The sequence below is a fragment of the Podarcis erhardii genome, assembly GCF_964252035.2.
Source record: "Podarcis erhardii genome assembly, chromosome: 15".
Taxonomy (NCBI): Eukaryota; Metazoa; Chordata; class Lepidosauria; order Squamata; family Lacertidae; genus Podarcis; species Podarcis erhardii.
The window spans coordinates 3519521-3536167 of NC_138505.1; the positions used below are offsets into that span (position 1 = coordinate 3519521).

Consider the following 16647-nt stretch of genomic DNA (forward strand, 5'->3'; position numbering starts at 1 on the left):
TTTCTCTCTCTCTCTCTCTCTCTCTCTCTCTCCTTTCCGCCTGTCAAGGCGTTGGCAAACCCAGGGATTTTAATTCAATCTCCCTTTCTTCCGTTTCCTTTTCTCTGCGAGGGAAACTTCATGGAGGAGATACTTCTGGGAATAGGTTGAATAATGTTGATTAGGTTTAATCAGGTTTAGATATTATTATTATTATTATTATTATTATTATTTTCTCCCTCTTTAGAAACGCGCGCCCCCGCGCACGCACACAGAGACACAGACCAGCCACATCCGTCGTTCTCCGAAGGTTTAGGAGCTGTGAAAAATTTCCTCCCGTGCTTGGAGATAATTTATTCCCTTATTTGATTAAGGCTTCTTAAAAAGGAAAGTGGGCGTTGCTATTTCCGGACTTCGTAATTCTAGATGGTAAATCACAGCGCCAGGCTGCGATCCTAAGAACGCTAAGTAAAGGGAGGAGGTCTCCAAGGCATGCAGTAGCAACCTGCAAGAGAGTATACATAGGATCGTGCTGCGCTACGTGGCGATCCTATGCATGCAAACTCAGAATTCTCACCATATGTTTGTACTGGGAAGCACGTCGGCTGGCAAAACTGCCGCGATGCCCCAGGCTTCGGCTGGGGAGGGCGGGATATAAATAAAAATTATTATTATTATTATTATTATTATTATTATTATTATTATTATTATTATTAAATTTCCCATAGATTTAAAGGAGATGGGCAAATTATTCTAGTTATGAGGGGTGTCGGGGAATTTGATCAGTAGCATTAAGATATTTCTATACAATGTGAAATGAAATTAAAAATATTTACCAAAAAAGGTAATATTAGGATAAAGGAGAAGCTCAGATCAATGACCCGAGGCCAGACTCTGTTTCAGCGTCTTCCTCTGCGCTGCAATGGAAAGGAATTATTGTTGTTGTTAATAAAGGGTCTACTTTGCAAGGCTTAGGTTCTTACCGGATCTATGGCGTGCTTGGAACTTGAGATAAACAATAAAACGGGCTCATCCATTCTTTCGGAGAACACGCAGTATTTTAAAAACATCCAGCTAGTTGGAATCAGCGCCAAGCAAAGACAGTCCTGTCTCCGCGGATGCGCGTTGTTGGCAGGGAAGAGTAAGCAAGCTTCCGGGACGCACAAAGCTCTTTCTCAGGTGGGATTCAGTTCCCAAATTAAGCAACGCAGGCCTATAAAAGCCAGGCAGCAGGCCAGCCCCCCTACCCACCACCCGAATTGTTTAGGAGTGGATTTCTCCCCGACCCCGGTTCAGAAATCTCTCTCTTACTCGAGGTGTTGGTGATATCCAAAACTCTTTGGGAGACGGGGGAAACGGCCATGTTAATAAATGCCATTTTTTCCTGAGTTTTATTTCATTATGACCAGGCGGTTTACACAAAAGCCTCAGCTATCTCTCTCTCTCTCTGTCTGTCTGTCTGTCTCTCTATCTCTCAAACCAAGTTAACGCTCCATGCGTCCGAGGAAGCCCTGGAAACATAATAACCTCATAAAATGCGCCCGCCTTAGGGTTAACACAAGGCTCTTCGTTGCTTCTGCCGCAACCAACGCAGCGACCCCCCCTCTGCCAAGTCCTACAATGTAAGTGCATTGGCTTAGGCTGATCGCCTCCCCTCCGAGTTCTCCCCCTGCTAATTCAACCGACTGTAGGCGTTGCGGGGCGAGGACCTTTGCTGCACCAGCCACGTCGCTCCGTAAACCGGCGCTGCGTTTGTCAGTCAATATATTGAGTTGTAGCCAAGCGAGTTCTTCCTAAGAGAGGACCCTTTGAAATGACTGGGCCTAAGCGGATCGTGTCCATTGACTGCAACGGGTCTCCTCTGAGGAGCAGGACAGCCACTGGATTTATCTATTTATTGCATTCCTATCCCATCTTTTGCTCCTCTTCATCTGACCTCCACAACAGCCCGGTGAGGTAGGAGAGGAAAAGCGACTGAGCCACGGTTGGAGGAAGGGAGCTTCACGGCTGACGCTGCTTTCTCCCAGGTCCAATCCTGACACCTGCGCTACCTATTAATGAAAAATATATTGTGCTTTATCGAATTTTATATTTGCAAGGGGAACCCTAATGGGTTAGTGTAAGAGATTACGCTATGGCACAATGTGTCTTAAATATATGTCTCCCGCCCTGCAAACCCAAGAGCAAATTGCCTTCTTACTGTGTAGGGCAGCGGGGCAGAGACCGCAGCTTCCATCTTAGGCTGCCTTTCTTGGGAGTAACCCCCACGGATCTCAGTGGATCGACCTTCCTAGGGTGGCGCTGAACAGAGTTCCCTGCCGCCCAACTCAAACCCTTGCGCGCTTAAATAAGCCCCACGGTCCTTGCGGTTGTTTACTCGGGAGTAAATCCGAATCCGTTCCCATGGGTCTCCCTTAAGGGGGCCCTGGCAGCACCCGAGCCGAAGTCCTGAGCGCACCCTTACTCGGGAGTAGCCCTTGGACCGTCGCCCAGGGGCTTACTCCCGAGTAGACCCCATTGGGCAGGCTTGCCCCCTGTGGGGAGAAAGAAGAAGGCCTTTCCTCCGTGGCGGATCTGTCGAGGGAAAGATGTACCTCGGGGTGGCTGTTTGAAACCCACCTGGCTGGGTTTATTTCCGAGTGAAAACATGCACGGGTGGATCGGGGGCCTCTCTCCGTAATAAAACCGAGGCGTTATTGATCTCTGCTTTTATTGACTAGTCAGGATTGGAGGGTATTCAAGTAACTGATGTGTTTAAACTGCCCTATATAATGCAGAGATAAGCAAATCTCGACCCCGCGTCTTGTAAACAAAGCAGACCCGCGTGGACTCCCCTGGGAGGAATGTTAAGATTGTAAGCGGCTAGAGGCAGAGACCTACTTGTATCTAATAGATAGAGCAGGTCCTTTGAAATGAATGGACTCCAGCTGGTCACGTCCGCTCGTTTTAATGTTTTGGGGTTGTTTTTGTCAACCACGTTCCAGAGTAGCGCTTCTGAAATCAACCAGGTTACTTAAATCCATTTATTACAGTGGGTTTACTCTGAGTAGGACTAACATACCGTGAAAGTGAACGGGGAGCTATAGTAATGAATGAATCAGAAGAGTTATATGTGTGTCCCTAAAATCGGGACCTCGAAATAACCTTAAAATATCTTCTTCTTTTTTTAATTCCAAAAACTAGATAGGTTCAAAAGCAGAACGCTTATGAACAATTAACGCTCTTTAAAGGGTGGGGGGGCTTCTAAAAATTAAAATAAATAGATTTTGGACTCTACAGCTGGGGTCAAAAATAGCCCCGGAAATCTGATTTAGAATGACTGCGTTGTGTCCACTCTGTGCGTCTCACAGCCTCGTAACAGGCAAATTCAACAGGTGAGCATCCCCGCCCAGAAGGGGAATGAGGGCAGCTGCAACCTGTTGGATTTCTGCCTGCTAGGCAGATGGGAAAGGCACGGGAATCCGCTGCCAGGAATAATAATAATAATAATAATAATAATAATAATAATAATAATAATAATAGCAAGATGGTGATCTTTTCCCCCGTTGCCTCGTGAGTAGGAGCTACCGTCCAGGCGATGGGAGTGCGCTTGAAAAATAGGGTTCTCCCCTGAATATGACGCCTGGACTGCCTTCAAGGTTGCCAACTGACCAGGACAAAACGCCCTGGCCGGCTCTTGTGTTCCTTTATAACTGGCAGCTCGGTCTATAGCAAGGAAGCCTCTCCGCAGGGAGGAAAGTCCGACACGAACTGCTGCGGATCGAGGCCCTGCGAAAAGGGTATGGGAGCGGAGAGGCTTGTGGGAAGGGGGGAAATTGGCAACCGCGGCTCCAACGCCGTTTCAGGACCCCTCCAGCTGCGAGCCTAAAGCAGAATTACTCTGGAGTAAACTCCACCGACTCCCCCGCCCCCTCCAATGTCTTATGAATCTGTCACTGTTTAGGGCCTGATCCAGCAAGGACCTTTGGGGGGAATTTTCATTCCCATTTAATTTTTTTAACAGGGCATAGTTCATCGGCAAGTTAGTGGCAGGGGAAAGTCGTGGGTTCAAATCCTCCTTTCGTGGCCTCGATCAACTCTGAAATACAACAACAACGTGTAAGGATGGTTGTATATACATGCACACAAACACTTTAAGCCAGTAAACACCCATTAAGCCCCTCTGAATAACTGTGTCTGGCTTTTTCCCAGTCGTGGTCGCTTCTATTAATGTAAGAATAGTAATAGTAATAAGAATCAGGACACCCATTTCTGGCCGTGCTCAGAGTAATTAACAGACATGGCTGACCATTCACTTCAATGAATAAACTCCCTCGAATACAACCCCATTAGAACAAAGCTATGGCTTTAAATTCAATATCCCCCCATCCAGGTGCGACAGAATCCTCTGCAGGGGACCCCGATTACTCAGAAGTAACGCTACTGAATTCAGTGGAAGGGAGGCAAAGGGGCCTGGGATCTGAGCCCTAAGAGTGCAATCCTTTAGCTCGCCTACTCAGGAGTAAAAAGATCCATTGCGGTCCAAAGGGAGGCTTACTCCCAAGGTAAGAGCGCAGATCAGGACCGCAGCCTTTTTAAAAAGCAGGCTCCCGATCCTGGGCGTGGAGCCACCGGATGGCGGGGCTTGCTCTCGAGTAAGCCAGTATTGACCGGCTGTTTTTGTGTAAGCTGATGGATCCTGTTTGTGCTGAATTTGGAGGGGAGGCGTATTAGTGAGGAGTTGCTTTTTAATCGACCTGGTGCTTATAAACTTGTATCTCTCTATACCTTGAAAATGTAAACTGTTTTTTCTTTTTCTTTTCTTTTTTGGGAGTGGGGGGGGGGGCGGGGAGGAAGATCTCCATTAAATAGATTTTGCATACATTTAGAGAGAGAGAGAGAGAGAGAGAGAGACCGCAGTTCTCCTATAAAAAGAGCACTTAGGGACGAAAATTGCCAGCGTGGGCAGATTTTTCCTGGGGAGAAATATCACCGAGGTCCTCCTCTGATGCCTCCTGCATTAATCATATTTTCTTCTTCTTTTCATCCCAAAGTTCAAACACAGATATATAGATATAGATTCGGAGAGACTTGGATTTCTTGATTGGAAAAGAAAAAAAGAAAAACCACCAATAATTATATATATATATATATATATATATATATATATATATATATATATATAACTCCACCCCAGCTCATTCTGCCCAGATTATTTACAGTGTTTTGTGATTCGAGACCAAATGATTGGTGCAAAAGAATTTCGTGGCAAATTCAAACTATTGTGGAATTAAAAAATAAATGCGTCTGTCTGACACGCTCGCATTTCTAATGATCTCTTCATTTCTTAAAAATATATTCTGTTAACAGAGCTTCCGAAGACGTTTGGGACATCGATATGTGGTGTGTGTTTATATATGAGATATTTTAAATATAGCAATTCGGCCATTAGTCGAGGGCGGGTATATTTTATTTATTTTGAAACCTCTCTCCTCTTTCGATTAGTTGGGGGGGGGGAGGGGAGAGAAATATGGTGTCTGCCTGGAGTCTGAGGGAAAGAGAAATATTAAATAGCAGGAGGTTTTTATTGTCCTTAAAAACAATCAGTGTTGCCCCCCCAAATCTGGTCCAGTGAAATTTAGGATGGAGAAATAATTCTCCCCCTTTATAAATCACTTGATTTGCACGTCAGGTGGTTTTTTTTAAGCCTCTCAGTAAATTTGACTTGCATTTCATTAAAAACGGGCAAGTGATTTGTCTGAAGCCCTGCAAAGGAGGAGAAGGGGGGAAAGACTAAACTGATATAATGCAATTTTCCTGCTGTTAAAAGGGTCTCCTATTGCATTATAGGCGTCTTCATTTCCGCAGAGTGAACGATGGGACTGTATATATATTTCTTGCTCAGTTTTTCTTGAAACGAGAGGCGGGGATCAAACAGTATATGCGTGTGTGTGTATCTATACAGTATGTGTGTATATGTATATATATTTTAAAGAATCAAGAGTATTTGGTGTCTTCTAATGACTGGGAAATGTATTGAAATCTATGCAGCGAACAGTGTCCCTCTGCCAAATAGCAGATTGATCAATAAAAGACAATTAATCAACCAAATGGTGTTTTAAACTCTATCCAAGGGAGTTTAAAAAAAAATTCAAATTGATGTGACAACTCCATTTAAAGAGTTATGTAGGAGCCGCCTCGGATTCCCTGGGAGGGCTTTCAGAGTTGCAAAGCGTCTGCTGTTGTTTCATAATTAGGTTAAATTGGAATATGAACTATATGCCCACATTTTCTTCTGTCCTCTTATTCATTGATTGCTGAATTTGCATCCACTTATAATAGGAGCACTGCGTTGCCTTCTCTTAAAACACACACACACACAGATCTCTGGAGAAGCTCAGGCATCTAAAATCAAATCTTTAAAATCTATGCCTTTTTAAAGCCATATTTATAACAATAGTTTTCTTTTAGATGCGGGGGGGGGCATATTAATTTCTTATTCTGCGCTCCAGGAAACGCAATTTTCATTCTCTCTCTCTCTCTCTCTCTCTCACACACACACACACACACACACTCACTCACTCACACAGAGGGAAAGAATAAGAGGCCACTGATATTTCTGTGCAAAAACAACAACAACAAACACCCATATTTTAAAATCCTTTCCCAGTCTAGACCTCTGTTTTACCTTTGGATGCCAAATTATAAGATTTAGGGGGGAAGCATGGAAGTGTACCCGGTGATTTTGTTGTTTGGGAACATTTTTTTTAAAAAAAATAATCGTGCATTTTCCCCCTCACTGAATTCCAGAAGAGGAGATTTTGGTATAATCTGGGATGGAGCCATCCCCGTGCCGTTTGGTCCTAGCTGAATTCTTTCTCAATCTTGCTGGAAAAAGTATTGTTGCAAGCTATAAAACTGTAACCGCAGTGTATTACGTATTCTAGAATGTGCTGCTACTTACAAGAAAATTTCCTATCCGAACACAATTCGAGTAGAGTAAAGGTCTGGGAAGACTGATAGCTGAAGTTAAAAGAACAAACAAACCAATTATAATAATATTTTGGAGAGAGAGATTCGCACCTAATATCTCTGCGACGGCGATTTCTAAGGAACCCGAGCAAATCCGGTTCCTTTCAGCACCGAATGAGCTGGACAGCTCCTTAGAAAAGCTTCGTCCTTCCTCCACAAAAGACGCGGAAAACGCTCAAATATCGTACCTATTATGGGAATATCTTTTGTTAGGCCAACCAACATATTCTGGCTTTGCTTGCAAGCTTGTGAGTTCCGCAGAGCTCTTCATCAAGTCAGGAGGTAAACGACACAGACAGTGCTTGAACTACATCTGCAGACGAAAGGCCCTGCCATAATAGTTTTCCTTCCACAGTGAGTCCACAATACTTATGACTGAATTGGCCCTTCCCTAACCCCTTTCTTCCATCGGTTTGATTAAAATTAAAATAAATGGTGGGGATCCTACTACTGACACCAGTCACTGCTGGGTGGAGAATTGTTTTAGAGCCTACAGAAACCTCTGGGATTCTGCACCGAGCCATGGTCAAGAGAAAAGGGTTGTGCGTGCAAGGCTAGATTGTTAAAGGTCTCTGCATCCATAGAACTTACAGTTTAAATGTTAGGACATAACAAAGGGGCGAGGAGAGGGCATGGGACCCTGGGGGTCATGTCCCCAAAATTTGTTTATAAACTGTTAGCAGTGCATAATATTTAGACTTCCAGATTAATAGAAGCACAGAACTGTAGAGTTAGAAGGGACCCAAAGGTTTGTGTAGTCCAGCCCACGGCAATAATAATAATAATAATAATAATAATAATAATAATTTATTTATACCCCTCCCATCTGGCTGGGCTTCCCCAGCCACTCTGGGCAGCTTCCAACAAAATATTAAAATACCGTAATACATCAAACATTAAAAGCTTCTCTAAACAGGGCTGCCTTCAGATGTCTTCTAAAAGTCTAGTAGTTGTTCTTCTCTTTGACATCTGGTGGGAGGGCGTTCCTCAGGGCGGGGGCCACTACCGAGAAGGCCCTCTGCCTGGTTCCCTGTAACTTGGCTTCTTGCAGGGAGGGAACTGCTAGAAGGCCCTCGGCGCTGGACCTCAGTGTCCAGGCAGAAAGATAGGGGTGGAGACGCTCCTTCAGGTATACTGGATCGAGGCCGTTTAGGGCTTTAAAGGTCAGCACCAACACTTTGAATTGTGCTCAGAAACGTACTGGGAGCCAATGCAGATCTTTCAAGAAGGTTTAGCTTCTATGCCAAAACCTCTACCTGCAAAAAATGTAAGGATTACAATTTCAATTCAGTACAAGAAAGTACTTGTTGAAGGAGCCCATAGTTAAACTAAGGCCATTTAGGGCTTTCAAGGTCAGCACCAACACTTTGCACTTTGCACAACAATGCACTGACACGCTGTGTTTTTAAAGTCCTGCACCACAAGTGTGCACAGCAACACAATCCATCAGCTGCTAAAGCGCTTAGCTTGAAATAAAAGTAGAGAGTTCAGAGCATCAAAGATCACAGGCATGATCTACTAAGCCCCTCTGAAATCACCGGAAGGGTGGGGGTATATATAATAGAGTTGGGAGGGACCCTCCAAAGGTCCTCTACTCCAACCCCCTGGAATGTAGAAATCTCAGCTTTTAAAGCATCCATGACGGATGGCCACCCATCTGCCTTTAAAAGCAATGCACACCTACCCATAAAGCAGGTGTGGCGATTTAGGATGAACAATTGTGGCTTGAATAAATTTACATGGCTGGTCTGAGGCTTAGGCAGGATTCAAATCACAATTGTTTATTTGGTGCTTGCAGCCGGAGTCATGGAATTGCAGTGGGTTGCATCCATCTCTTAAAACGAGGAAAGATGTCACAAGGTATGGGGACCAATGAGCACGGACGCTTAAGCAAGCAAGGCAGTTGTCATTTTATGCTGTGTCGCACCTGCTCATGTTGCTAGCCCTCAATTTACTCACCTAGATCATAGGCACCATGATCTCAAGAAAGCTGGAATGAAGAATCAGCATACCTGTTGCATCCATCCACCCACCCAGCTATCTATCTTTTATTTTATTTATTTCATAAAGTTATTTCATATTTCATTATTTCATACACCACTTGATTGTAAACACACCCACCCACTCCTCAGAGCAGTTTACAAAAATATAAAGCAATAGAATTGAGGAAACAAAAACCACAGTTATCCTTTGAAACATACAGAAGTTAAAATACTAAAACAGATTAAAATTTCCTCAACTTTCTAAGCATCTGGTTAAGCTTGTTAAGCATCTGGTTAAACAGGAATGTTTTTTAGCAGGCACCTGTACGCAGGAGGGAGGAAATCAGATAAATGTTGCGCAGGGGGTGGATATTTCCCCCCCCCAGGATCAAATTAGCAGAATTCAGTAGGGAAAGATTCCCCTCCCAACCTAAATAACCAGCCCTCTTCATAAAAGTTAGAGAGGGGTTGTTCCTGTTGCGTTTGAAACCTGATGCGATTATTTCTTAAAGCACCTAGGTCGACATCATCCCTTAAAAATAAATAAATCTCATTATTGTTTTGGTATAATTTGTTTCAGTCTTTTATTGTATTAAGCTGCCCCGAGAATATTTATCCTAAAGGGGGCATTGCTTTAATAAAATAAAGGATCTCAGGACAGCTCATTGGTCGAATTCACATGTGATGCAGCCCTGAAGATACTTCTCTCTCTGTGTGTGTAATGATAGAATCACAGAATCCTAGAATTGGAAGGGGTCCTAGGGGTCATCTAGTCCAACCCCCTGCTTTGCAGGATCCTCAACTAGATCATTCATGGCAGATGTTCCTCCAACCTCTGCTTAAAAACCTCCAAGGAAGGAGAGTCCAACCCCCAGCCCCCAAGAATGCTGCTAATATACACGGGGGGGGGGGGGTTAGTAATGAAATAGCTAAGAAATCTAAAAACTGGTGGACTGTATACGATGTCAAGGTCCATTGAAATCAATCAACACAACTAACTTAGACCCAGTCATTTCAGTGGGCTGAAACTGAGTTTCCTCCTTGCCTGGCGTTGGTGGTCTCCTCTCTCGGCAGAGGTGAGGCATCAGCAAAACATTCTGTAAGCGATCAAAATTGCATGTCCTAAACAAGTTGTGTTTAGGGAAGCTTTTAATGTTTGGTGCATTACTGTATTTTAATGTTTTGTTGGAAGCTGCCCAGAGTGGCTGGGGAAGCCCAGCCAGATGGGCGGGGTATAAATAAATTATTATTATTATTATTATTATTATTATTATTATTATTATTAATTTCCCAATTCCCAAAGCAGTCAGAGGGGACACTGTGAGGATGTCCAATCTGACCCCGATGCAGACTTGGACAACCCACATACCAACCCCTTACAGTTGGAAGCCATGCACCCCCACACTATGGGGTGCCCCATAGCAGAGCGGAAGGGCTCGTGGAGGGAATCTATCGCCCTCGACTATCACAGAGGGTAGATCTCCTGTATACAGGAGTACTCAGCCTCCAAGTAGCCATTGCTAAGGACAAAGCAACAGAGGGGAAGACTGAAACTTTTGTGGCCTGGACTTGCTGCCATTTCAGAAGCACCTGACCGAATCAGATGGACCTTTAGTCTGGTCCAGCAAAGGCGTTCTCAAATCTAGGCCATGACATAGCTCCCCTTGGTTTTAATATACCGTTTTAATATAAGACGCACCTAGTTTTTAATATAAGACGCACCTAGTTTTTGGAGGAGGAAAACATGAAAAAAAAAATTTTGAATCTCAGAAGCCAGAACAGCAAGAGGGATCGCTGCGCAGCGAAAGCAGTGATCCCTCTTGCTGTTCTGGCTTCTGGGATAGCTGCACAGCCTGCATTCGCTCCATAAGATGCACAGACATTTCCCCTTTCTTTTTAGGAGGGAAAAAGTGAGTCTTATAGAGCAAAAAAGACGGTATTTTTTTTAGTTGCAGACGCCATGCCATTGATCCTGGAAAAACAAATGAGCCGTACAAAAATTGCAAGACGTTTTGAGCGATGTTAAGACATTGTTTGTGCAAACCCGTTTTGAATGAAGAGTGATTCCTGCAGTGGGCACACCCCCTAACCCCACAGCTGTCAACTTTTCCCTTTTCTTGCGAGGAATCCTATTCGGAATAAGGGAATTTCCCTCAAAAAAAAAGGGAAACGTTGAAAGCTATGCCTAACCCACATATTTCAGCCCTGAGATTAAGAAAAAGCCTCTTGAGCAGAAGCTTCTGATCCTACCCATCTAGAGTTCTGTGTCATCAGAAAGCTTGCACACTGCTCCCTCCCATGGAAAGGTAGAGGTTTTTAAAATGGAGTTGTTTTTTTTTTATTATTATTATTATTATTATTATTATTATTATTATTAGAAAGCTGGTCTCAAATTTTAGCTGTTTGAGCAGAGGACATCTTCTGCTTTAAGCAGGAGGTTCCCACTGGACTAGATTATGGCTCTAGTGGATCTGTTCCCAGAATCGTAGCATTGAAAGGGACCCCGAGGGTCATCTAGTCCAACCCGCTTCAGTGTAGGAATCTTAGCTCGAGCATCCCTGACCGATGGCCATCCAACCTCTGTATAAAGACCTCCATGGAAGGAGAGTCCAGCACCTCTCACGGGAATCTTTTCCGCTGGCAAACAGCTCTTACTGCCCGAAAGTTCTTCCTAATGTTTAGTCGGACTCTCTTGTAATTTGAATCCATTGGTTCAGGATTCGGCCTGTTGGGATCGGCTCTTGAAAGTGTTGCTGCTCCTCTGGCGTGTGTGTCTTCTAAATCACCCTGAGGATGTTTTTGGAGGGCAGAGGCTTTGAGATATATATATATATATATATATATATATATATATATATATATGAGGGTATGTACATTTAAAAGCCGCCAAGATGAGCCACAGCTTTGCATGTTTATAAGAGTGCACTGGGCACATCTTCCTGTTTGGTAATTCGCCCAACCCAGGCTTCCAAAATGTGGGGATGTGGTCTTGTTCACCGCTACTTTATGGCTTATTATATATTTTTTTAAAAGCCTGGGTTTTGAATCTCCTTTTTTATATTTAAAAAAAAAAAAATCACAATTGCAGAATGAACAGAAGATTAACTCCCTAAGCTTACCTGCTTTGTGGAGAAGGTAGCAGAGATGTTTCAAAAATAGTACCATTTTTAAAAAGGTTTCCCCCCCCCCCACTGCCCACACCCAGCCTAGGGGTCTGACCTCCTAGCACTGGAGAAAGGCTGCAGGTTTGATTGCTGCTGAGGAAACAGCAGGGTTTTGTTTGTTTTTTTGTAAACAGATGCAGGCCCGCCTATGATTCGGCTTAGTCTAGTGACTCGCCTAGGAGGAGCAGAATCCTGCCCTCGGAGAATAGCCCCGTGTGTCATTGCAGAACTGTTTATTTCTTTAAACGGCACCTTAATATGTGCTAACCCGCAATTAAATCTGCATAAAGAAACAGGAAGGTGGAAAAATATCAAGTAACCCCTAGGATGCTTTGAATATTGCACCGACTGTATCGATATTATCAGTCCATTTTTAAATATAGGATGCACAGATTAATAGAGCTACTGTTCTGTTTGATGACAGATTTGGATGGAGAGCAAGTTGCATATATGCGTACATTCATTCATTTTTTAAAAATGGAAATCACATGTGTACCCAGTTTTAAAATGTGGCTATTAACAAAATGCGCTCGGGAACCATGCTTATAAAAGTCATCTGTAAATTTGGGATTAGCTGTAGCCTTTAACTGACGTGAGATGTTATCCACAGCCAGGATTTCCCAGATCTTAGGCGGAGGATTTTAATCCCCGGTGCCCCACATTTTGTTACAGTTTGAGCCCTCTATTAAAAAAAGAGAGTCAATCAACCCTTTCTAATTAGTAATATTCCTTCCTTGTGCATTAAAACCACCAAGACCATCATGGAATTTAAGACCAATAAAGACTCTGCCTCCCACTTAGTCCTACACAGAGTAGACCCACCAGAATTAATTGATGTAAATCAGTCGTGCACATGAATTTCAACGAGTCGACTCTGGGGACCACTGGCTTTTGGTCATAACCTGCTGTAAGTTTCTTAATACAAGCAAACCTCACTCCCGAATTTCTCTCTATCTTCGGATCTATCTTCACTAAGTATGAATATCAACATATGAGCTTGTCTGGACACATTAATCTGCATTTTCTTTCTTCAATTCTGATGTATTTCTATTCTGTTATCCTATTAGAAATCACACTGATATATTTATATAGATATATTTATATGGATATAGATATATTACACATCTAACAAAAAAAACCCTACCCCTATAATATCTATTATCTATAAGCTATCTACAGTATATACGTTATCGGGTGGGCTGTATGAATACAGTCAATAAATTCTATAATTGATCCCATAATACCCAGCCTCTTAAAACGCACACACACACACACACACACACACACACACACTTCTGCATTTTGTGTTCCTGTCATTCGACTACAGAAAGTCACTTGGTTTGGACATGCTTCCATTCAGCTGCTCACTCTTTCCTCATGACCAATATCCGCATAAACAGAGAGGAAGAAGGCCTGCGTTTTGTTTGTTTCATGGGTGGAAAAGGACTATGGAAAGATTTTGCCACAGGGAGGAAAAAAATTGAATAAATTCTACTGTGCGCTTGTGAAAGGGGAGATCAAGAGCACTCAGCCAATGCTGATTTATAATAACAGTGATCTGAATTCCTACGTAGCTTAGCATAGCCGAGAAAGTGAAGCTCTATATAATATCCAGAGGAGGGATATATTTAAGGAAAACCTCGTTTTTATTTTGTTTACTGATTGTTCCCAATGACGCCCTAAATGCAACATAAAGGAGATGTTAAAGAGAGGTATTCTCTTTGCTCTCACAGAAATTAGCAAGCAGTCGATTCAGGACAGACAGACAGACAGGGAAATAGATCTGTCAACAAATCCACACCTGCTTTGTAGAGTTCGTTGCTGCAATATGAAACGATGATTCATATTGGGTTATGTATGGGTTAAATATGAGGATGAACACAAATGCACGGAGGTGGAACATCCAGGCTCAGGGGCAGTCTACCTCCAACGACGAGATCCCAGAAGCAAGCAGACAATGGGGTGGTGGTTTGTTTCCTGGTGGCCTTACCAATAATTATCCGGCTGTCCACCATTGGCAACAGGAAACTGGGCCTTTGCATTGATCTGGGCAGGCCTCTTTCTGGGTTTCTGAGTTCTGGTTTTAGATGGTGAACCCCAGGTGCTGGTTTTAAAAGCCACCAGGCCAGGGGAGGGAGCCGAGTCCCTGGAGATGGGCCCTTCCCAAAGTTCACCTCGTCGAAATGGCCAGGCGCCAAACTCAGACCAAGATAAGCATCTGATATCTCTCTCCGCACATCATGCAAATCTGTCGGGATGCAATGTTTTTCCTTTTAAATGGCAGAGGATCTTGACCCTAAGCCGCCCGCAAAACGGCAGTGTCAACAGTGGCACTGATGAGCACCAGCGAACATCTCTTTCCTCCCCTTTCCCTTTCCACAGCAGCCTCAGTTTTCAACCTCTCTCTTTTCTCTTTTTCTTTCTCTCTCTCTTTTCCTTTCTGGGTCCAGGGCTGACTGGGTTAAATCAGGTTGGCTCCTGATTGCGATCTGTCAGTTTTTTAGGCTGGTGACGTGGGGAGAGCAGGGAAGCAGAGGGTTTGGGTTGTGGAATCGATACCAGTGGCTTTGGGCTGAAAAGCAGCAAGCAGGGCAGAGCTCTCTGGAGGAAGGCAGAGAGAGAGAGAGAGAGAGAGAGAACGAGACAAAGGAAGAGGTTAGTTGAAGCTGGACCGATTCTAAAACAAACTGAAAATTAAATGGACACCGGCCTTTAAAAAAAGCAACAAGCAAAAAAACAGATTTCCACGCATCTGATGAGGGATTTTCCTGGACATCCTCAGCAATTCCTGCAGCCAGTCAGTTTGACAGATCTGAAGAGAGTGGGACTTTAAAAAAAAAGAAAAGGGGGGGGGACTAAGAGGAGTGTGAAATGCAGATGGGTTTTTAATTTCTGACCAAAAGAGGGAGTTTGAATCTCTTTGCGTTCAGGAAGTGCCTTTCCCCCCTCTTTTATTTTTATTTTATTTTTTAAGCACCAGCAAAAGGTGGAGAGGGAGAGGGAGGGGGGAGGCAAGCAGCTCGGGGGGGGGGAGGAAATGCCTTTGAAGAAGCAGAATTGGTCAAGATGCTTTTTCTTTCTTTGAAAAACGCTCAGGTTTGAAAATAATTTCTCTTTTTCTTCTTCTCTTTCACTCTTGCTCTGCTTCCCCCCACAACCTTCTTACAGCCCTGCGTGCTTCCAAAATGCTCAGAAAATACAACGCTTGACACTAGGTAAGGCACATAAATTATGACCCCTGTTATTAATTAATTGTTATTATTAATTATAAAAATTAGGAGGGGAGGGCCGTTCGGACTTTTGCAGAGGGATGGAGAAGATGGGTGTGTGATTTCTTTGCTACAATTCGTAATCTGCCTCTTGATCTCCAAATCTACCTTGAACTGGACGGGGCAGAGCGGGCAGTGTCCCTTGCTTTGTGTGCAGGAAGTGGGGAATGCCAAGACCACTTTACCTGTGGGGCAAGGAGCTTCTGGGGTCCTCTGCATTTGGAAGCCGTGAGCATCTCTGGACAGTCTCTCCCCCACCCACACCAATTTCTGATGAGGATCTACCTGTTTTGAGAGTGCAAAAAGGGGGGAACAAATGAGCTTTGAAGTTTGACCAGTGCATCCTTAATTTGGCATCCTTGATGAATGCATTTTCTTCTTTAAAAATCGGCTGCATTCTCCCATGCCTGTGTGCCCCTCAGCTACTTCCCAGCACATAGCGAAACTGCAGAATTCGTGCCCACAAATTCTGTAGTGGTGGCGGCCACTGGCTTGCATGGCTTTCCAAGAGGACCAAGCAAACTCGTAGAGGAGGCAGCTATCCATGGCTACCACTCGCCCCAATGGCTGTGTCCTCCCCTGTTGGAGGAAGGATGCCTCTGAATGCCAGTGTTGGGGGTCGCAGGTGGGGAGAGATGTGTGGCCCTCAGGTCCTTCCAGGTGGGCTCCCCATTGAAGAACCTGGTTGACCAAGGAGAGGATGGGATGAGGGACTAAGTGGGCTTCCTTCGACTTGACCCAGGAAGGCTCCCACAGGGTAGACTGGCCTGGGATGAATCAGACCAGCAGTTCACCCATCTCAGGATTGCCTCTCAGTGCCCGTTGCTGGTAGTGTTGCTGCTGTCCTTGGGTCTTGCTTGTGGGCATCTGCCCAGCCCCAGCGAGACCGCGATGCTGGAGCAGATGAACCAGCCACAGGACTCTACCAATATCCCAAAGGAACCCCCAGATCTAAAAGCAGTCTATCCACATTCCTAGGTCCTATGGGGCATTTGCCCACTGATAGGCTGGGCGAGATGGGCTTTGCTTTGGCCCCGATCCAGCAGGCAGGCTCTTCCAGGTTTCTTATGGAACCTCCAGGTCCAGAGGCAGTCTAGCTACATCATGCATAGGCATAATCGGTCCACCAGATGTTTTGGGACTACAATTCCCATCATCCCTGACCACTAGGGATCATGGGAGTTGCAGTCTCAAAACATCTGGTAGGTTGAGGTTGCCTATGCCTGAGCTAGATTCTTTGGG

At 44.3% G+C, this 16647-nt stretch overlaps 1 protein-coding gene across 1 annotated transcript in view; it reads left to right on the top strand.

The window, feature by feature from the left end:
• The first annotated feature begins 15283 nt into the window (after positions 1–15283).
• LOC309329920 (hepatocyte nuclear factor 6-like) overlaps positions 15284–16647 on the top strand; it is a 32272-nt gene continuing 30908 nt past the window's right edge. Inside the window, exon 1 of the mRNA XM_081841151.1 lies at positions 15284–15351. The gene's annotated coding sequence lies outside the window, so the exon portion shown is untranslated. The remainder of the gene's footprint in view (positions 15352–16647) is intronic.